Below are 24,411 nucleotides of genomic sequence, written 5' to 3' on the forward strand. Positions count from 1 at the left end.
TCTGGTGAGCAAGATGTATGAGACAGGCGAAATACCCTCAGACTTCAAGAAGAATATAATAATTCCAATCCCAAAGTAAGCAGGTGTCGACAGATGTGAAAATTACCGAACTATCAGTTTAATTAGTCACAGCTGCAAAATACTAACACGAATTCTTTACAGACGAATGGAAAAACTGGTAGAAGCGGACCTCGGGGAAGATCAGTTTGGATTCCGTAGAAATGTTGGAACACGTGAGGCAATACTAACCCTACGACTTAACTTAGGAAACAGATTAAGGAAAGGCAAACCTACGTTTCTAGCATTTGCAGACTCAGACAATATTGACTGGAATACTCTCTTTCAAATTCTGAAGATAGCAGGGGTAAAATACAGGGAGCGAAAGGCTATTTTCAATTTGTATAGAAACCAGATGGCAGTTATAAGAGTCGACGGGCATGAAAGCCGGACGGTGTGGCCCAGCGGTTTTAGGCGCTTCAGTCGGTAACCGCACCACCGCTACGGTCGCAGGTTGGAATCCTGCCTCGGGCATGGATGTGTGTGATGTCCTTACGGAAGTTAGGTTTAAGTAGCTCTAAGATCTAGGAGACTGATGACCTCAGATGCTAAGTCCCATAGTGTTCAGAGCCATTTGAACCATTTTGTTGGGCATGAAAGGGAACCAGTGGTTCCGAGGGGTGTGAGACAGGGTTTTAGCCTATCCCCGATGTTATTCAATCTGTATAGTGAGCAAGCAGTAAAGGAAACAAAAGAAAAATACGGAGTAGGAATTAAAATCCGTGGAGAAGAAATAAAAACTTTGAGGTTCGCCGATATCACTGTAATTCTGTCAGAGACAGCAAAGGACCTAAAAGAGTAGCTCTACGGAATGGACAGTGTTTTGAAAAGAGGATATAATATGAACATCAACAAAATCAAAACGAGGATAATAGAACGTAGTCGAATTAGATCGGGTGATGCTGAGGGAATTACATTAGGAAATGAGACGCTTAAAATAGGAATTGAGTCTTGCTATTTGTGGAGCAAAATAACTGGTGATGGTGGAAGTAGAGAAGATATAAAATGTAGAGTGGCAATGGCGAGGAAAGCGTTTCTGAAGAAGAGAAATTTGTTAAGATCGAGTATAGATTTAAGTATCAAGAAGTCGTTTCTGAAAGTATTTGTATGGAGTGTAGCCGTGTATGGAAGTGAAACGTCTACAGTAAATAGTTAAGACAAGAAGAGAATAGAAGCTCTCGAAATGTGGTGCTGCAGAAGAATGCTGAAGATTAGAAGGGTAGATCACATAACTAATGAGAAGGTATTGAATAGAATTGGGGAGGAGAAAACTTTGCGGCACAACTTGACTTGAAGAAGGGATCGGTTGGTAGAGTATATTCTGAGGCATCAAGGGATATTCAATTGAGTATTGGTGGGCAGCGTGGAGGGTAAAAATCGTAGAGGGAGACCAAGAGATGAATAGACTAAACAGATTCAGAAGGATGTAGGTTGCAGTAGGTACTGCGAGATGAAGAAGCTTGCACAGGATAGAACAGCTTAACATGAAGCCTAGAGGCATAGACTGTTTAGTTATCGGTGTTACTATTATGGTAAAAATTGCGATGATGTCATGGTAAAATAGTTATTCATCCAATATCCCTGAACCTATATACAGCATGATTCTGTTAACTATTACACGTACAGAAATTTGGTTATCGCAATTGAATCACACCATATAGTTTCTGTAAGGGCACCACAATAACAACTTTGACTCTGATTCCTCAAGAGTCAGAAAATTATCTCCGATTAGTACGCAATCTCAGTTTGAAATTTAGACCTTGAGAGAAACAATAACAAAATTAGTCTAGCACTCGTAATTACCTTGAAAAAAATAGTTTAGTCCATTCATTATTATTGTTATTCTTTCTTTTCTCAGACGTTATGTCTGGTCAAAAATGGAAAGTGTCGCGGACCTTGATCAAGCGTGACTTCCTTTTAACTGTACGGTATATGTTATATTGCATTTAGGAAGTTTCGGGTAATTGAACATGTATCAATAATTACGGATTTCTGTAGTTCTATGTATAAGTTTGAATGTAGCTGTATTGCATTGATGAAGTGGTGGATATTGTGTGGTATGACTCCTGTAGTTGATAGTATAATTGGTATAATGTAAACTTCATCCTGATGGCACATGTCCTTGACTTCCTCAGCCAGTTGGACGTATTTTTCAATTTTTTCTCCTGTTTTCTTTTGTATATTTGTTGTATTGGGTATGGATATTTCGATTAGTTGTATTTCTTCTTTTTATTGGTGAGTATGATGTCAGGTTTGTTATGTGGTGTTGTTTTATCTGTTATAATGCTTCTGTTCCAGTATAATTTGTATTCATCATTCTCGAGTACATTTTGTGGTGCATACTTGTATGTGGGAACGTGTTGTTTTATAAGTTTATGTTGTAAGGCAAGCTGTTGATGTATTATTTTTGCTACATTGTCATGTCTTCTGGGGTATTCTGTATTTGCTAGTATTGTACATCCGCTTGTGATGTTATTGTTATTGTTATTATTGTTATTATTAATGAATGACTTACTGTCTTTCAACTACGACTTCTGTCCCTTATTTATCGAACTGAACTTCTGTCAATCACTGGTAAGATTCTTTCTGTTTGCTACTCAAATGAAAGTGTGTAAAATAGTTGAACATATATCTTCAATCAACACAAGTGACAACCCTTTAATAATTCTTGTCCGCCAGATAGCCCATCATTCATAGACAATAAATAGCTGTAAGCAAACACTCGGAAGTACCAAGACATTAATAACGTAATCAACACTGTCACACGCTATTACTAGCGTTCTGAACACTGTTGTGCATGTTCGAACAGCAAAACAAGCAAAGCAAATTTAGCAAACAAAGAAATGAAAATTAAACGCATTACAACAGCTTATTATATACTAACTAAACTACTGTCATTATTCTAACATGTGTCAGGGCAGTAAGGTGATGGTGGTGGTATGAAAAGTTCGCTCAACAATGCGGTCGTCAGCGCCCGTTCTCTACTAAAAGAGTGCAAGTGTGGTTATGAGTCGTCAGAAGCATGCGACAAAATGGAAATAAAATATGGGGTCAGCAGCCACCCTGGGACTCTCTCACTCACACTGTCACAGAAAACAGAAAAATGTGGATGCCACAGTGAAGTTTCTGAGTAAAATATATAGACTATAACCACATAACATCTAAAATATTGGAACAAAGAGAGGTGCCTGCGTGATTGATTGGAAAATAAACGATGAATAGAACACCATATACACACATTAAAACCTTCTACTATAGATGCTGTTAAGAAGACCAGATATCACACAGAATCTTAAAACAAAACCACATTCGATTCATCATCACCTAAAATGGAGGGCAGGTCAACTAGTAAGTGGCTTGCGGCCCTCATTGAGTCAAACCAGTCTCTGTACTGAAGACCACAACAACACGAAGCCTAGAGGCATAAACTGTTTAGTTATCGGTGTTGCTATTCTGGTAAAAATTATGATGATGTCATGGTAAAATAGTTTTTCATCCAATATCCCTGAACCTATATATGTGGAGTACAGGAACATGTACAACACAAGCACTGCTTTCCGGAGATTCTTCCGGCCGAAGGAGGAATTTATGTGTCAGAGGTCAGTGCAACATCCGGAAATGGGTTAAAAGCACTTACGTCGCAGTGGCCGTAAGGAGAAATGCCACACGCGTGTCGTTGGTTTCACGGGCTCCGGCTTGTTGTTCTCAAACCCTAACTACTCCTCCTCCCAAAGACGCATGGTGTCAATATAGAGGTAACTGGGTGGACACGGGCAGCATATTCAGACGTCGAATCTTCAAAACAGGCATCCTTATTTGCTAAATTTGTTGTTTCATTACCCGGAATGACCATGTTCTCTGCTACCCAGCCGAATCACGCATCATTTCCCTGCCCCTGCATCTGCTTTCCCACGTCGAGGGTGTCGCAAATCAGCTGAAGACACTTTTCGGCTATATACATGTGATCGATAGCCTGAAGGTCACTTAGGGAGTCGGTGCAGATGAGGAATTTGGTAGCAGGAAGTCACCGCACTTTCTCCAGTGCCCTAAAAATCGCATGTAATTCACTGTCATACACTGAGGCTGTACCAAGTAAGCGAATCTGACGACAATCCGCAAATAATACAGCACAGCCGACGGCATCATCCTGCTTAGACCCATCAGTGTAAACGATCACCAATCCCTGTCGCAGTCGGCTAAAATTCTATAAAACATGGATTTAAAAACAGAGGTGGCAATAAAGATCTACACACTGATAGATTTAAAATAATGCTGGGTCTCCGTATCAACCAGGGCGGAGAACGACTCCAGCCGCGATGAAGCACGGAAATATCGTCTGGACTAAGAGCCACTAAGTCGTGCCGCACGCGTATATGGAATGGCTTCGTTGCTTGTGGCCTATTTCTAAATAATCGGTTCAGTGGAGGGCGAGCAACACTATGGAATTCTGATGATTGTGGTGCGGAGAGTACGCTGAATTGGGACTCGCTACCGTGTGACAAATGGTGGTTAACCAGCCTCAACACAGGGGCTAAGAATTAGTCTCGTCCCACACGCTCCTGTCTCCAGGTAAATCCCCTCCTGATGAACAGCATCAGTCATGATTGACTCAAGATGGTCATAGTGAGGTATAAACAATGCCACCTTAGTTGAGACGGGATTTCACTAACGCCTTGTGAAACTGAACCAGACAGCCTCTTTCTGCTCCTCATGACATGCGGCTGAGGCATTTTAAAATGTTCAATGCAATTAAACCTTTTGCCTTAATAGCCCCCATATATGGTAACCACGAGAAGTGTTCTTTGAATGTGGGACGCGGAAAATTCACTGAACTTGTAAAATTACGAACAGTGCCCCTCATTGTAAGAAGAGGCAGCTTAAAAGAGCAACATGAACGGTTAAAATAAACTTTTCTGAGGAAAATTTAAAATCCGTACTAACTGCCTACGCCTCCAATCGCCATATCGTAAGTTGCTACTGACGAATGAACATTTCAGCGTTGGAGGAGGAGCAGAAAATGACAATGTCGTCTGAAAACAATTAATACCGGATAGTAGACTTAACTGAAGTCATAATACCATTGATGGAAATAGCGAACATACATTTAAATCTGATCCTTGACGGACCCCATTTTCTTGCTCGATATCGCTCGGTAAGAGTTTCACTGACCCTATATCGAAAAAGTCCTCTGGAAAGGAAGGAAGGTATGAAAACTGTAATCGTCCTCTGAAGCCCCATTGATGAAGCTGACCCAGGATGAGATGCATCCAAGCAATTTCATAGGCTCTCTCAAAATCTGCTTACATAGAAAGTATGTTGGAATTCAACCTCTAGCAGGGTGAGGTTGTTAAGGGTTTAACAGCCGGCCGGAGTGGCCGTGCGGTTCTAGGCGCTACAGTCTGGAGGCGAGCGACCGCTCCGGTCGCAGGTTCGAATCCTGTCTCGGGCATTGATGTGTGTGCTGTCCTTAGGTTAGTTAGGTTTAATTAGTTCTAAGTTTTAGGCGACTGATGAGCTCAGAAGTTAAGTCGCATAGTGCTCAGAGCCATTTTAACCATGTGAAGGGTTTAACGATACGTCAGAAATCCACACTGGGAGCTACTAAATAGGTTCCGCGATTCTAGGGCCTAAATAAAAGGCTGACCAAGCTTTCTAGCGTCTTCTAATGAAGCTATTGAGGGCTACTGGGCAACATGTGGTCGTTCTCTTGTTTAAGAAGCAGCACTGAAGTCGCCTCCCTCCTCAGTCAACGAAATCACATTAAAAAGGGAGAAGAGAATTTCCTTTGCATCCTGCAAAAGGTACGGTAACATGCTGTACTGGTTTATATCCTTACCTCAGGCAGTCTCCTAGGCCCAACACAGGACACACTCAAGCTCCCACATGGAAAAGGTGGAATTGTAGTCCTCTGTGTTTGTACAGTTAAAAATCCAACCACCCCTCACCATCAATGCATGATGGCGGCGGAAAGCTGGATCTTTGTTTGCGGTGTCAGTGATCGAATCAAATCAATCCGCCATGACATTTACTACGTTCGCAGCTGCAGGTTGTAGGCACCCTTGCCGCAGTACAGGAGTTCCAGATCGCCTGGTACATTTTCCAGATATCCGCTATAAGGCTTCCTATACCTTCGAAGTGTTTGCGGAACGACTTATCGAGTCCCGAAACACTTTCCAGGACCTTTTCTTTTTCTCCTTCACTGTCCGTCGTGCCTTTGCCCTCACAACTCAGAAGACTGCGAGGTTCATAGCAGAGGGTTGAAAATTTAAACTGTCTCAAGGCCGTGCATCTCTCCGTGATGGCGGAGTGACACTCATCGTTCCCCATGGGACGTGTCGCCTCCGAGGATACAAGCACCAGCATCATAGTGGATTCAATCAGTATTGTGATCCACCCAGTCCTGGACACTATTTCGACGTTCAAAAACAGCTAATTGACTGAACAGCGTCCAGTTCGCTCTGCTAAGCATACACAGCGGCGGTTTCTCTTCAGAGACAGCTCTATCTGAGAGGTGAATCCAGGTGGGGAACTGATCATTGGAATGAAAGTTAGCGACCATTTCCAGGTAAGCAGCATCGACAAGGGCAGAGCAAACGAAAGCAAGGAATATGCCTGAGAATGACCCCATGCCGATGCTGAACTGTGTGCTACAGACAGGGTGAAGAAGGCATAACTCCACTGAAAAATTGAAGCTTTCGACAATCTGACGCCTGGGGCAAGTTGCTGGAGATCCTCACAGCACACTGTGTGCATTAAAATTTCCTACAACTACAAAAGATGGAGGGAGTTGGGAAATCACGTCAGGAAGGCCAGCCCTATACAAACTTTCGTTAGGCGGCAGATACATACAACAGGTGGGTAACAGCAAATGGAAATGCATCGTACAGCAACTGCTTGAATAGCTATTCTGTGGGAGACTGAATTGTAACGGTATGTACCATTCACAAAGACAGCCACTCCACCTCTAGCCCTTTCTCCAATGAGGTCATCTTTTCGATGAGGTCTCCCTCTGTTGAAATGTGTTTCCTGCAGACAAAGATAGAGGGGTTTCTCCCGTGCGGAGAGTTTCAGTTCCTCAATGTGTATTCTGTACTCCTTCATGTTAAATTGAAGCACAGAAGGCATTTATCTGGAAGGTTTATGTTTTCCTCTGGCCCTCTCCGTGTAACAGAACCCACTTCGGAAAGGTAAAAACTGAGTGGACTCAAGTGTTCAAAGAAGCAGAGTATTAAGCCCATGGCCGAGCCGTCATCCTGTGAGTGTTCCTGGTTCTGATGAGCACCCAAAGGAACATCAGCAGCAGGAATGGAGGCAGTCTTCACCACTGGAGTTAGCCTGGAGTCAGCAACAGTAGGAGCAGAAACAGTGGTGACTGGAGTTTGCGGAGAACAGCAACAGTTCCATCTGAACAGTAGCTGACACAGATGCATTTGCAAGAGCATTTCTTCCTATCACGGTCCCTAGGCGACGTCTGGATAGAAACACTCATACTTGCAGATGTCTTCGCGAGTACTGCTACAAATGAAGTGGAAAACGTTGGGGATTGAAGGTATTTGTACATCTTCTTCGCTTCAGCGTAAGATACGCTCTTTGCACCTTCAAATCCTGCATTTTATTTTATTCGTTGTACACCATACACACTCTGCTCCAAGCTGGACGTGGACCTGAACAATTGACGCAGAGATCATGAGAGGTAAACGTATTTCCGTCAGAGTGAGCCGTAAAACACACACACACACACACACACACACACACACACACACACACACACACACACACGCGCGCGCGCGCACGCACGCACGCATACGCGCACATGCATCATACGTAGCTCACCCATTACACCTGAGAGTGGTGTCCCCGAATATCTGGCACTTAATGCAGCTGATAGGACTGGAGAAGTATGGGCTGACTTTAAGTCTTAAAATCGAGCTTTAATATAATCTGGCGAAACCGCCGAATCAAACGTCAATGTAAATAAGCCTCATTCTTCCAGCTTTCCATCCACAAGACGCATGATTTGTTTCACCTCAATGACTCCTTCGTCAGCCCATTCCTCGTGTAGCTCTGAAGTGTCCATACGCATTATGTCACTGCATGTAACCACTCCTTGACTGTAATTAAGGGTACTGATTAGTTCAACTGCATAGGATACTCACCCAAAAATTTTGAGTGCCGAGGGTTTCTAACTCGCTGTGTTGTCGCTGTTTCGACCATCAATGTGCCATTACGCAACCGTTTAACAGATCGTGGGTTCCAGCCAAACCATTAAGTCCTTTCTATATGTAGAAAGGCAATACCATCTTAAAAGTACCGTCTTCTCTCCTGATCACAAGAAACACATTTTGACATGCGGGGAGTCCACTGTTACGATACAATGTCTAAACCTTAGAGAATGATTGCTCAGAAGGCTTATCCTGCCGTGTTCGGTTTGAAGGATGGGAGTAAGTACTACCCAAAAGACCACCCAAACCGTAGGGAGGAAGGGCGTTAGAAGTCGCGCACGCTATAATGGTCCCATGAGCAGCTAGGGAAACAAACAGTCAGGCCAGAGAGATTTTGCATGCCTGAGTAAGCCTTATACAACTGAGGCGCAGCTGGTTCCTCAGAGGTTGCCCGATAACGACTCTTCCAAATCAACAGCCATGCATCCCATCGGTGGGCAACACACCTGAATGTTGAGGGTGTTTTATAGAGGTTTTTTACCAACCAGGTGGTCAAGCCAAGATCCCCGTTCCCTCAGTCACACAACGTTCCACCGCCGCGCCGCACGGTAGTCGCTGAAGCAAAACCCAAAGTTTACGGCGACAGTGGACTTGCAGCGCTTCCCAGTCCCAGCTCAGGAGCTCTGGGGTCGCCAAGCCTGTACCCACCAAACAAATGCTGAGCTCGTGGGAGCTAAAGGCACTAGTGTCCCTCTTTGGTGACACTTTACTAACTTTTCTTTTACATACATTTACTTATTCTTATAACAAGTTATATTACAGCGCAAACAAAATCTCATCTTCGAAAGTGACACTGTAATGTAAATGAAACAGTAACAAATGGAACGCGACAATTAAGGTAAAACACAGAAAAAAATGTGTGTTTGTATTTCCGTGTTTGTGTGAGTGTGTGTGTGTGTGTGTGTGTGTGTGAGAGAGAGAGAGAGAGAGAGAGAGAGAGAGAGAGAGAGAGTGAGACAGAGAGAGAGAGGGAGAGAGAGACAGAGAGAGAGAGAGAGAGAGAGAGAGCGAAAATGAGGACAACACGTCCAAAGAGCTACACTTACCAGGAGTAAAGACATACACATGGTAAAACGGCACAACTGTTTACAAAACAAAATTAATTTACAATTTCAGTATAAGAAAAGAAATACGAAACAAGTGCACTGTAGAACAGCTAGTAAAGTTATTGTGTCTGCCTCATCCCCTCACAGACACAGACACACACGCACACACACGCACACGCACGCACACACACGCACACACCTAAGTAATTTTCTCTCTGACTGGTGCACTCTCCTTTCATTTACTGTATTTGTTTAGTATTAGCATTTTCAGCTATGCTATTATGGCACTGTCGAATATAACATATGCTCTGGGTTTGCACCTCATTCTCCACGTGTAGAACTCTCTTTACTTGCACTCTTTGATGGCGACAGTCAACTATACTCTGATGATGGCATTTTAAACCGGAAAACGCTCAAGTAATCAATTCATAATCAAAAAAAATATCCTTACTTTATAAATACGAACTAGTTGCCTCAGATGGTGACAGAAGAATCAAGTACTATGAGGATGGAATTTATGTTAGTGAGTAAAGCCTGAAGAACATTCGTTTTGCCGCTGATATTTTACTGTTTTCCTCACAGCACAGAAACGTCCAGTCCAGATTGGAAGATCTTACAACAGGCAATTTGAATGTAGGGGCAGTTACAGTTTACAACAACTAAAATGAATTATTAAAATATCGAAAAGAAATACAGGTTGATGAGTGTTGGTATTTACAGCAGTTGGATACGCTAAGTAGATGGGTAACAAAAGAAATAAACAGAAGTGTAAAAAAGGGCAGTGTGCATCATCAGTTTCGAATCTATGGCAGGCAGAGATGATCATTTATTGGAGGGAACACTCAAAGGCACGTCATTCAGCAAGCAACAAGCAGACGCATACTGAAAATTATAAAGAGACAGAAAAAAAAACAAATTACTGAGTGAGTGAAAAAAGTTGATCAGAATAATGAAAATAGAATGTAGGAGCTCAAGACCATTTACCTAAGCGACAATGATGAGACTGTAGCTGGAAGAATGAAATTGTTTGCTAGATTCCCAGAGATTGAGACTGGAATGTATGAGTAATGTCTAGAGGAGACCTTTATCCCGCAGTAGGTGACAAAAGTCGATGACGACTGTGATTCCCTGTATAGCAATTTGCGTTATATTTTCTCACGTTGGAACTATGTTAAAGAAGCATTACCTTCGAAATCTTCTATAATCTGAAACGTTTTTGTTACTAATTGGTAACTCATGAAAGTATTACTCATCACACTCATGATCTTACACTTGCATTACCTTGGTGAGAACACCCCACGGCTTCTAAACGAACACATAACAATCATGTGCGCTGTAGCGTTTTGTTACCAGAGGGTTAATGACACTAGCCGTAGTATCAAAATCACTGGTTCTGCATGGCAGACATTGGGAATCCAAACTGTTGGGCCGGTGGAGTGGAGTGTGTAGGTTTCGGCTAATACAGGGTCTTGAGCAAATTTTGTAGTTTCCTTGGGTAGAGAAATGCTTCCAGTGGCAGCAAAACGATCCACAAGAAAGGAAATACAATTGGTACTGATGTGCTTTGCCCCAAGTGCATTTCAAAAGCACATTAATTTTCACGTTATGTAATAAAGACTTAACAGATAGCATAAGTTTTAGTCCCAAAGTTTTCACTGAATATTTCGTTATGTACGAAGAAATCCTGTCCGGTAAAACTTGCAGTAAATATAACTAACACCCGAGAAAACTGAGGACTGAAGACTAGATTGTAACGTAAAGAAATGCAGTAACGTCCGTCATGAAGTGTAAAAGCGTGGTGTCCTATACGAAAACATTAATGTGTCGCAACTAGGGTCAGTCCAGTTAAACATACATTTAGGTGTAACAATGCTTGAAGATTGGAAGCGCAGGAAATACACAGATCTGGCTGGAGATGCGGTGAATGAATGGCGTCGATTCCTTTGTAAATTACCGAGAAACTTCAGTCTGTCTACAAAAGAGACTGCATACAAGACATTTGTATGGCCTAACTTAAATAGCAGTACGAATTCTAAGAAACAACATCGTGTGTATAGAAGGAATAGCAGAGAAAGTGATTAGAACGTGTTTAATTGGCAAGAGTAGATACATTTCAAAGTCATAATTGAAAACTTCCCAAGGATTTTCGTGAGGAACTTTCAGGAGATCTTCCAGATCGTAGTTGCTCTGTAAAATTTACGAATTTTTCTCAGCTCCCTTAACTTTCTGTCCTGTAGAGTTAATATAGGTGAAATTATGAGCATTGTTCCCAGCAATAGAAAAGGAAATAGAAAAGAAATGCTGTGTGAGGATTGCACCTGTGCTGACAAACTGCAGACGAACATGCTGTTTGTGATTGTGGATAACAAGCCTCTCGCCTGAACACTCCTGCCCGCGCCATGATGTGCGTCACGTTTGTTGACATTGCTTCCACCCTCTGTTTTTCCGCCGATGGATTACAGAAATCTCTGCCCGTGTTCACTTCAGCGGCTTGTTTGTTTGTAGAGGGATCTAACGCATCTATCTACTTCCATGGCTTATAGGAATCGAAGTACAGTGTTTGCAACTCAAGCATACTTCCAAAAAGCTTGACACCATATGCCGGGAAATAATGGTACTAAGTAATCTTAGTCCTTCGAGAACATTGCATAAATAAATTGAAAATAAAACAACAACCTAAAAACCGCTAGTGCAGTAGCATGGCGCCAGACATAAAACTATGCTCCCTTTTAAAGTAATCATGAATTTCACTTTCTGCAAATATTATTAAATTACATAGTAAGTACTGCATTCCTTCTCTTCAGCTATTTACGAAAAAGTAATGAACTGTCGCAATTCTATCTCCAAAATGATTTCATCTTGGCAGCTACCGTGACCTTGACACACTACCCTTACAACCATAAAAGGGCAAAAAAGTTCGATTGTTACTAAACCATCGTAAATTTATTACTCAATACCCTATTGAAGGAATTTATAATTTATAGTTTGTGCACTAGTTAATGACAATTATGACGGCACCACCGATATGTCATATATTACACACTATGCAGCGAATAACAGGTTGGGCAGAACTGCGAACTATTAAGACATTATCTCTACTCATAATCTCTACTTTATCTCCACCTCCGGTACAGCATCTAACCTTCAGGATCGGTTGCGGCATCTTCACAACCATTCTCGTCCGGGAACACATGTTTGATCTCTTCCTCATCGTCGTCGAGCCCAGTTTCAGAGGCGTTCTTGCAAGATAAACCACAACACTGTTCGCACATCGGAGAGCAGTTCAGTCCAGATTTGTGACGTCGACACACTGCTGTGCGTCCTGTTTCGCATGCGAAGGAAACCATCTTCAGTAGCGTGTGGTGCCGCATCTTTCGTCATCGTCACGGGAAACAAGCCTCATGAGTATTTCTTGCAGCCCCACTTTCATAGATCAGTTTTCTTTCCCAGCCAACACTGCACTTGATAGTAGGATCACAATGAGTGCGATCTTGCTGCTTTCGACGTTGACATAGTATTTCAAGTGTGGAAGATTTTCTCGGGACGGACTTTACAAAAGGCTCGTACCCGAGCTCGTCCAAGGTCGAGCAGTGGGAGTCACCATGCAGTGCTAATATCAGCTGTTCTTCTACCTCTGCCTGTTATGTGTTGAGTGACTGAGGGTGTAACAAATTGCAGCTTGCATTTTGAGTGTAGTTGTTGCTCCATAGAGTTTAGAGGTTTCCCTTTTCCTTGACCAAAAACAGAATATGTGGTGTAACATACTGTGAAGGCATAGTTTAAAAGGCCAATGTAGGATCGAAAACGAAAGAATTACGGGAGTAACACATTCCTGCTGGTTTCTCTCTTCCTGGTTTATGGAAGTACGAGTTGTAGTTTTTTCCTCGATAAGTTAGGAGAACAAGCATGTCAGTATCCTCTCTCACAAGTGCCACTCTGTCAAACTTAGCAATTTGGGGAACAGCTGTTTCCGCAATTAATGAATCCGCACCTTCTTCTGCCTGTAGCACTTGAATATCTCCATCCCCATAAATATCAGAATCAAGCGGTTCTTGTTGCTCTTGTGCGATTGCCGCATTTTTATCTTCATCGAAAATGATACCTGTTGAAGATTTTGTTCCCCTTTACGAAGACCCTCTCGAATAGCCATCGAATATAACTGTGATTTCGGATCCGTAGTACTTTATCAAATAGCTTTTGTATTTCATACAAAAGTCTCCAAACTTGTGCCAAACAGCCTTACGGATTAGGAGTCCACCATCCACCGCAGATATTTTTATTTTGGGTACTTCATTCTTGTGGAGACGCATAAATGCACCATAGAGAGATGATTTTGTACCCTTATTGATACCATTCTCTGTGAACGACATGAGTTAAGGTAAAATTTCAAATGAGAAACAGAACTTCAAGCTTTTATCACATTTCTTGTAACACAGTCTGAAACAATGTTGACGGGTTTATGGAAGAGAACCTCTTCTTCTCTGTCTTGAGAGCCGTAGTGCAGGATGCAAGTGTTGTAACCTTGAGATTACGTTGAAATAAGACGTTCATAATGTTTTCTCATTTCATTCTGACGATCCCTTTAATTCCGTGCACTTACGTCTTGATGTGTCGGCAGCTGGGCCAACACCTTGTAGCTAGAGATGGCTGAAAATGCACGCTAGACTAACGCAGACGGGCGTGAAGTACTGGAACAGGCTACGTAATTAATGCTATGAAGAAAAGTACGTAGCGGGATTAATACTTATCTTTAATCAATCATTGTGGTACATCGCTCTTGACTATACACAGGAGACTTTAATTACAATCACTGTAAGGCTAATGGCGCCTTGCTAGTTGGTAGCCATTAACTTAGCTGAAGGCTATTCTGTCTCTCGGCTAATGAGAGAGAAAAGCTTCGTACATCTAGTCACTAGCTAGGTCGTCCGTACAACTGGGGCGAGTGCTTGTTCGTATCACGAGACCTGCCTTGTGGTGGCGCTAGGTCTGCGATTACACAGTGGCGACACGCGGGTCCGACATGTACTAAATGGACCGCGGCCGATTTAATCTACCACCTAGCAAGTGTGGTGTCTGGTGGTGACACCACACGTCTCATGACAATCTACCGATTCATCATCAAGTACTCCACTCCTTACCGACATAAGGACATTACACTTTGAAAAAGATTAATGATTTAACAGCCAGTCATTCAGTTTGTCATTGTCTGCTACATCTCGATCTCTGCGTGACGTTCTTCAGTCCACATGTTGCTCGTTTGTTCCTAATGACATACCACAGAATTCTTCAATTTTTGACAAACGTCCTACAAGGATGGTATCTCTGAATTCCATTTTGTGATAATAGAATCTGAAAACCCATGTCTGAGAGTTAAATTGCCTTTCACGTTGATTGTCTTCGTTAAAGTTTGCTCTGTATGAGACCATACGCCACACCAAAATTCTTCACTAGCCTAATAGTGAAGTAGACTTTAGTTGTAAATTTGTTGAATTCAGCAGTATCCATTTGGTCTTACAGTGTAAGCATCTCTTGGAAGTAAAAGTGAGCACTTTTAGCGCACAGGAAATGACCAGCAGCATGAAAGTACGGTAGCATTTTCTCAATGGTGTTTAAAAGCACATTCCCATTTCCAGCTCAGACTCAATGAACTGTTTGGTGAGTGTATCATTATGATAAAACTGTTTTTTCTGATGCTTCAAAGCCACAAATCGCAATTTCAAACTTGGTTCTCATATTTACGTAATCTTCGTTTTCATGACATTTGAGTACTGATGATCTGTTATGGAGAAGCAACAACTCCTCAGATATTGTCATTTCATCTTCTTTGAACTCAATCTCCTGAAAGATTTAATATGACAACACTGCGTGAACCAGTGTATGAGCCGTTACTGCTCCAGGGTACGGATGCCCACTGAAAAGTTTATCAAAACTATTTTCATCCAATATTGTGGACACTGTCTCTTAAGCTACTTCCTGCTATTATTACACCGATGCACACCAAGAAGGCCATTAGAAGGTAAAACCCACATAATCGTACACTGACATGTCCTAATCACTGCCTTCTCTTCTTATATAATATCTCTTCAGACAAAGTGCCTGATCGAAAGTGCTCAAACACCACTTTTGACTATGTATTATGCATTTTCTCAACGTTGTTAGAAGAGATGTACGTATTGTGTCGTACAAAGTTGGAGCATAGTTTTAAAAAATGGAGGGGGGCATATTATTTTGGAACGAACCGACTGTCAGCGATCTCCGAGTTCTTCCATGAGTCCATTCCATTCCACCACTCCACCACGTCAACGAATTTCTTCCACTTTCCACAAAGCCTCAGAATCTCATATCCAAAGAGCGATACCCTCAGTTACTCAGGCTCCTCGAAACTGAGATCAGATCGGTTACAATAATACTGTTGACGCCAAAACCATTTTTTTTATAGATGACTGGCTGAGGTACACCGATTGTAGACAAAAATTTAGAAGCTTAACCTCTTCTTCTCTGATCAATGTTCTTGTCAGTCTTCATAGACGTGTAGTTAGTGACTGCCATGATTCCTCCCATGAAATGGAAAGTATTCGACCCGTCAGTGGTGTGGACGTTAATATCGGCGTTATCAAAGGGGGACTGGATGAAACCTTCACTTATTAAGTTAGAATGCTCAAGTCGTGCAATCAAAGACGTCTGAAATAGGGAAGCTTCCATATATGGAGCGGCGAATCGAAGTGCACTAAGAGCATCGACAATAAGTCTTGACCCGAATCTTTTGTACACGAATGTACTGAGCCCAATCAAGAATGAAGATAGAAATGACAGTAGCCTTACTGCAGAAATCACATGTGACAAAGCGCCACGCTTTTTTCCATTTATCTAGAGTTTGTTTTTCAAAATCACCGACTCAGAGAAAAGGATCAATGATTCAGGGATCACTGACTGGACGTCTGGCAAGATATCATCAGCTGGGTGTATTGCGATGCAACATAGACCTTTCCACGGATGTCCTCACGAAGTAAATCTGCAGCAGCGTGTAAAATTCTCAGATGCACTTCTTGTGGATGTGATAGGTTTGCTGTGACAGAAACTGTCAGATAGTATCTTATAGCCTGTACTTTTGAAACACAATACTGTGCTCTTCTTAAGTCTGTCAACAATCATTATACCTTCACCATACTTCAGGGAGAGTCGGATTTTTATGGTTCTTCCATCTGCCTGCCAGACATTCGGGCCTTAGTACTTTAAATCTTGAAAAGTAACCTGGCATTCTTCTGATTGCTCGATGTAGGAAGAAATCATTTCCATTGCTTCATCTCTCTGTGCGGATTCAGGACTTCCTTGTTTCCCTCCCACCTTGACTGGCCGGTAAAAATCCCTCAAACTAAACCTATGATATTGAGCATCTCAAGCGCCAGTCATCACCTCACCATACAGTTACCCTAACAACAGTATCTCTTAACTCAAGTTTCATCGTTTTATGAACAATATTTCGCTTTGCATAGGGAAGTCTGCTAAGTTTGTCGCCATTAGCATCAATTTCCACGCCACAAGAGAAACAGTGTTTATTCAAATCAGACTCCTCCATATATGATCGTAGATTCGATGTTGATGGCGCAGAACGCATTGTCAAAGACGATCTGATCAGTTTTGTGTTACTGTACTTCTTCTGACAAGCATTATGCATTTCACATTCAGCCAGACCAATTAATAACTTACGATGTGCTGCCATTTTCCCATCCTTACTGGAATGTAATAGAGTTTCCAGGTCTTCAACGATATTACCATCTACCAAATTACCATCGCTTATACAGCATGTGTTGACACATGTGAAAATTACCGAACTATCACTTTAATAAGTCACACCTGCAAAATACTAACTCGAATTCTTTACAGACGAATGGAAAAACTGGTAGAAGCCGACCTCAGGGAAGATCAGTTTGAATTCCGTATAAATATTGGAACACATGAGGCAATACTGACCTTACGACTTATCTTAGAAGAAAGATTAAGGAAAGGCAAACCTACGTTTCTAGCATTTGTACACTTAGAGAAATCTTTTGAGAATGTTGACTGGAATACACTCTTTCACGTTCTAAAGGTGGCAGGGGTAAAATATAGGGAGCGAAAGGCTATTTACAATTCGTACAGAAACCAGATGCCAGTTGTAAGAGTCGAGGGGCATGAAAGGGAAGCAGTGGTTGGGAAGGGAGTGAGACAGGGTTGTAGCCACTCCCCGATGTTATTCAATCTGTATATTGAACAAGCAGTGAATGAAACAAAAGAAAAATTCGGAGTAGGTATTAAAATCCACGGAGAAGAAATAAAAGTTTTGAGGTTCACCGATGACATTGTAATTCTGTCAGAGACAGCAAAGGACTTGGAACAGCAGTTGAACGGAATGGACAGTGTCTTGAAAGGAGGATATAAGATGAACATCAACAAAAGCAAAACGAGGATATTGGAATGTAGTCGAATTAAGTTGGGTGATGCCGAGGGAATTAGATTAGGAAATGAGACACTTAAAACAGTAAAGGAGTTTTGCTATTTGGGGAACAAAATAACTGATAATGATCGAAGTAGAGAAGATATAAAATGTAGACTGGCAATGGCAAGGAAAGCGTTTCTGAAGAAGAGAAATTTGTTAACATCGAGTATAGATTTAAGTGTCAGGAAGTCGTTTCTGAAAGTATTTGTATGGAGTGTAGCCATGTAGGGAAATATACGTGGACGATAAATAGTTTGGATAAGAAGAGAATAGAAGCTTTCAAAATGTGGTGTTACAGAAGAATGCTGAAGATTAGATAGGTAGACCACGCAATTAATGAGGAGGTACTGAACACATGGTTCAAATGGCTCTGAGCACTATGCGACTTTACTTCTGAGGTCATCAGTCGCCTAAAACTTAGAACTAATTAAACCTAACTAACCTAAGAACATCACACACACCCATGCCCGAGGCAGGACTCGAACCTGCGACCGTAGCGGTCGCTCGGCTCCAGACTGTAGCGCCTAGAACCGCACGGCCACTCCGGCAGGCGGTACTGAACAGAACTGGGGAGGAGTTTGTGGCACAACGTGACAAGAAGAAGGGGCCGGTTGGTAGGACATGTTCTGAGGCATCAGGGGATCATAAATTTAGCATTGGAGGGCAGCGTGGAGTATAAAAATCGTAGAGGGAGACCAAGAAACTAATACACTAAGCAGATTCAGATGCATGTATGTTGCAGTAAGTACTGGGAGATGAAGAAGCTTGCATAGGATAGGGTAGCATGGAGAGCTGCTTCAAACCAGTCTCACGACTGAAGACCACAAGATCAATAACGACAACAACAACATAAAACACACCTCCATACGACCTGGAAAAGTCATTTGAAATACACTGGTGCCACAGCAAAAATAAATTTAAACGAGTGAACGAGAATTTTGCAATGCACAAGGAGTTCCGAACGCGTCCCTCGCCCAACAGGAAGATTGGTCTTGGCTAACAATGGTAACAGTATTAAAGGAATAGAGGGGATGACATAGCCTCCGCTGTTTATTACATACTAATCGAGGGAGCCCTATAGATACCTCTACAGCCAATGGTGGGTCAGATTTACGATCCCATGCTGGAAATTTCATTTAACTCAATAACTTTGACTTACATCAAAATGGAATTACTTTGGCTTTCAAGCGTATGGATGTTTAATAGCATTTAAAACTGAAAACTATAAGTCTCGGTAATATGAAATTTTCGTGCTCTGCAGTTTAGAAAACTTGACATTTTTTGTTTGGAGAAGCCGTTTTTGACTTGCAAGCATTGTAGCTGACTTTTCAGCCAAGTTTATAAAAGTGAACTAACTTTGGCATCTGACTGCGGCCAAACAGTTACACCGATAATGCTCTTTCTTTCTGGTAATATAAGATTTTCAGTAGGTTGCATAGTTCCCGAGATATAGGCGAAAATCTTAATGTGCTAAAATTTTGTGGTTTTTTGCCACAAAATGATCTCCCGAGAGTTTTGAAGAGTCGCAAACTCATATTGTACATACTCTCAACTATATACACAAGATAACAGAATAAAATCTTCTACCTCATTTTTTCCAAGCAAAGGGCCGTTTTTGTTGACACCGTTGATTTATTAATGCTATACACAGATCAGCCGGAACACTGTGATAACCCATCTAGTAGCCGGTATATCTAAATTTGGCAGTGATAAAAGTGGCGACGCTTAGAGGCATGGAAGCAATGAGGCTTTGGTAAGTAAAGAAGGGGGGTGGGGGGGACGACGACGATGAACTCTGACGCCACATTCAATCACATCCCAAATATGATTCAACTGGCTCTGAGCACTATGGGACTTAACATCTGAGGTCATCAGTTCCCTACAAATTAGAACTACTTAAACCTAACTAACCTAAGGAAATCACACACATCCATCCCGAGGCAGGATTCGAACCTGCGACCGTAGCGGTAGCGCGGTTCCAGACTGTAGCGCCTAGAACCACTCGTCCACACCGGCCGGCATCCCAAATATGTTCAATCAGGTTTAGATATAACGAGTGGGAGGGCCAACACAACAACTGGAACTCGCCATTGTGTTCCTGGAACCAGTATATCTCTCTCCCGGCCTTGTAAGATTGCGCAATACCTTGTTGGAAAATGCCACTGCCGTCGGAAAACATGATAGTCTTGAAGGGGTGTACGTGGCCTGCAACCAGCGTACGCTTCGGCGTTATGGTGCTTTGCACGAGCTTCACTGGATGTATAGATGCCCACGTCAAGGAGTTCTTCCACTGGAAGACAACGGTTTCACGCCCTCCGATCGTCATGGTAAACAAGTTACAGGGATTCATCAGGCCATGCAACGCTCTGCAACTGAGCCAACGTCCAGTGCCGATGGCAATGAGCATATTTCGCACGTAGTTGCCGATGTCGTGGTTTAACATTGACACATGCATGGCCATTGGCTGCGGTGGCCCATCGTTGAAAGCGTTCTGTGTACTGTGTGTCCAGACACACACATGTACTCTGACCAGCATTAATGTCTGCTGAACGCACTACAGTTCGCCGTCAGTTTTACCAGTCTGCCCAGCCTACTGGACTTCCGACATCTGTAATGACGGGTGGTCGCCCAAATCCACGACGTCTGGACGTGGTTTTACCTTGGTTTCGCCACTTGTTGAAGACACTCACCACAGCACTCCTCGAACACCGAAAAGTCGTGCAGTTTCCGAAATGCTCGTGCCAAGCCTCCGGGCCATCGCAGTCTGTCCTCGATCATTCTCAGATGGATGGCGCGCCTTCTCCATTCTCACACCGGCAGCACGCTCGCTGACACTACATGCACCACGCTTGTGTCTATCAGTCAGTACTCGCCAATGTCACTGATATCGCGTGGATGGGTTTATGTCGATAGTAGGTCGGTGGTCATTAAGTTCTGGCTTATCAGTGTATCTTCTATTAAGTATACGGGGGTTACCTGAAGTCAAGCAAGGGAAATAAGTGATGAACTGTGGGTGATGTAACTAATGTCTGTTGGAAAGATTTTCTTGTATTCATGAGCATAAGTTTGTAAATCCATGACTCAACTGTGCGGTGTTGGTTCACGACTTCCTTTATCTTTCGAGACAGATGTATTGTTCTCAGGGCAACGAAAGAATAGCTCTGCATACACCATAGCAGAATAGAGAGCTAGCTTGCGAGAAACGCATGACGAATACACCTTGTGTGTTCTTGGAATAATCACATAATCGTAGATAGTAAATGTTACAGCATTATTACAATGTTTTAAACGTACGTAAGAGAGCTAATATTTGCTCATAATAAGCTCACTTGAGCTTACGTCATATTTCTGACTTATATAGACAGTGCTATGACACTAACATATTAGTGTAATCTTGCAGTTGTAGTTTACTACCCCATTAACATAAGATATCCGGACAGGATCCTCACGTTGTTGAGCAGAATTCATGCACAAGTACTTAAAAACTGTAAAAATACATGTAACATGACCGGCTTTAGGACATAGGCATCAGGGCGTAATCTAGTGCACGAAACTAAATAAAGTTGCACTTCACATAATGTGCTTATTTCGCACTTCCAGCCGTAATCTTACGGTAGCACTAACGTACTACGAAAAATTTAATAAGACTGAAGTGAACAATGCGAACATAAAATCTCTGTCACACGAGCAAACTTGTAAACGACATGTCTCATTTAGTAGGCAGTATAATGTTAATTACCGCTAGACACCAATATAGATTTTGGTTCATTGTACCACAATAAAAAAAAGGAGTAGGCATACTCGTAATACACTCGATTCAGCCACGCTAACACGAAGACGGTACTTCTGGGGAAAAAGTGAAATTTTACCGTAGTATTACCAGATCAAAAATTAAATAGGATGTGGTGTCCGTGCATACCACATTTTAGCGTTGCCTTTGCAGCGTATGAATCGAGATCCACATGTTGTCGGACGAAGAATTAGTCTACCTTTTCATATTGAAGTGTTAATTATGTCATGCTATTTGAAATACTGTGTAAAAGAATGTCTGAATAGAAGAAGTACTTTTGCGTTCTGCTTCGAATGAGACTCTAAAATTGGATCAATAAGCTGTTTCTAAAAATATTTAATCAAGTTCTTTCACATAAGGCTTGATTCGGTTAGCTCATTGAAGCTAACCATCACAAACGATATTACCTCATTCGGAATAATAGATGGTCATTAATCAATATGAATGGTAGGCATAGTTAATGAAAAGCAAACCAAAGCTACGGATAAAATAACATTACAGCCTTGTAGTGAGAAAATGCATGAAAATTGAATGGCATTAAAAGAAATCCTAAATTTAAAATACTGTAAGTTGTAGTCTGAAGTGTTACATCAGAAGAAAATGTATACATTTAGGTCCTTTATACAGAAGATATGGGTTGTGTACTGATCGAGAAAACGATGTTTGTCTTTGAACACTGAAACTGGTGAACTAATAGCAATTACACCAAAAATGACAATCATCTTTCGCCAGAAGAAAAGTATATCAACTGCTCTTTGCCTAAAGGGGCACGGTTAGGTCTGAACAATGCGCACATTTCTTCTTGTTTCTACTTTTGTTACATTTTATTTTTTCTCACGGTCAATATGGTCTTACCAAGTAGTAGGCCGAGTTCCTAAGAATATGGGAAGTTAATTTTAACTGGCAACGCCTGTATTAACAATCGACAGATGATAGGTCAACGTAAATTAGAGAAAGTATTTTACACTATATAATTAGTATAGTAGGAAACTAGGTACGTTCTCGAGACTAACACGGCCATCCACACTACATTCACTTCGGCCCTCCTCCAATGAAACAAACCAGACGACCTTGTTCTGCTGTAATATCACTCAGACTCGGCGAATTTAATTTGTCCTGTTCCGAAATGCACTGTGACGTCAATTCAGAAATAAAATTTGCTAACAATTTATTAAGTTAAGCCTGCATAGAAGAACTGCAACACTAAAACTCTTTCAGAGACATGGAAAAATTTCTGGTGCTCGCCAATAACATAACGAATATTAAATTTTCCCCATTTCATACTCTTAACTGCTCAAAAAGCACAAAGAAAATGTGTACTTTTCTCTGAAACGACCCGTGGAGAATCCTATTAAGCCACTTGAATATTTTATAAGAGACTTCGTTTGCCGTACTCACAAAGAGAGGGCAGAAGTGAAATTTCAACAGCAGCGCGGCGCAGGAATGCTGTAATGGAAAGAGGAATCTCTCATGCGCGAGTAAACACGTGTGCAACATTTCCGCGTGTGCTACGAAGCCGCTAATGTACTCGAGCTTGAAGCCCCAGACTGCAGTTTGTTTTCTTGCCTGACTTTGCATGATGGCTCGTTTTTCTGTGGAGAAATCTTAGTGACTATCATAATAAAAGAGATTTTTATGTACATTACCTAAAGATATTGTTCTAGACTGGGGGAAGGTTATTAAAAAAATACCTTCTTCAATGAACTCTACCCTGAAAATACTTAGCAGTATCTGTCAGTATTGTCAGATTACTAATCCATTTGCTGATGAAAGGAAACCGTCCTTAATAGTTTTATTGTTTGTAATACTATTTGCTAATAATGTGGTATATATTGAAGAGTAAAGGACTGTGTTTATTCGGCGGTGCCTTTGGTCGCATAATAGTGAAAAATGCGTCGACGCCATTGCATACTGTGTAGGTTAGGACGGATATATTTGTAATTCATTCGTGTGGACTACGTCACCCAGTCCTGATAGCCTATTTGCAGAGCGCCAGAGTAAATTTATATTTAACGTACATATTACCAGGAAAATCTAAAAAGAAATTGTTAGCTACTCTACCCACCTGAAAGCCGCATAGGCCTCTTGCTCAATTGACACGGGCTGGAGTATTTCGCTTTTTTAAGCATAAAATTTAATGGATATCGGTAAATATGGCAGTACGAACATATTAGAGTTTGATAAGCTTTTCACATGCTTTACCCTGACTGTCCTTCGAAAAGAAAGGAAATCGCGCATAAATGATCTAAAGCACACATGTAACTTCTTGCTGTGGTACTCAGAAAAAATTATGCTTTTATGCAGCTCCGTTGAAATTCTTCATTCTGCATAGGTACTGAGAGTTACTCCATTGGAACTGCTTACTGTATTCTAGCCTTTGTCTCACTATAAAATTTTGCCTCCGTCTTGTAACCCTCCACAGCCAAATCAAATACTTCTTCTTTCTTCAGGATCCAACCTGGTAGTCTATCCCGTCTTTTAGCCAGTTTGAACTACAGATCTCTTCTTCAACGCTGTGGGTCACTACCGTATCAATAGTTACCCAGCCTACATATCTTATCTTGAACATTCTTCGGTAACATAACGTTTCAGAAGCTATTGCAATCGGGAACATGAGAAACTAGCTGTTACTGAGTACAGTCTCACTGACACAAACAAAATACTGTTTAATGAAAGAGACGTTTGTTTCAGGATTTTAGGTAGCTACATGATGGATTCTGTTTCAAAGAGGCTGTAGGAATTAATATACCCGAGAACAGCTTCCACAGGGTCAAGCTCCCGATCCCAATGCCTTATTTCAATTTCAAAGATTTCGGAAGT

This window comes from Schistocerca americana, chromosome 7 (genome assembly GCF_021461395.2).
Source record: "Schistocerca americana isolate TAMUIC-IGC-003095 chromosome 7, iqSchAmer2.1, whole genome shotgun sequence".
Lineage (NCBI taxonomy): Eukaryota > Metazoa > Arthropoda > Insecta > Orthoptera > Acrididae > Schistocerca > Schistocerca americana.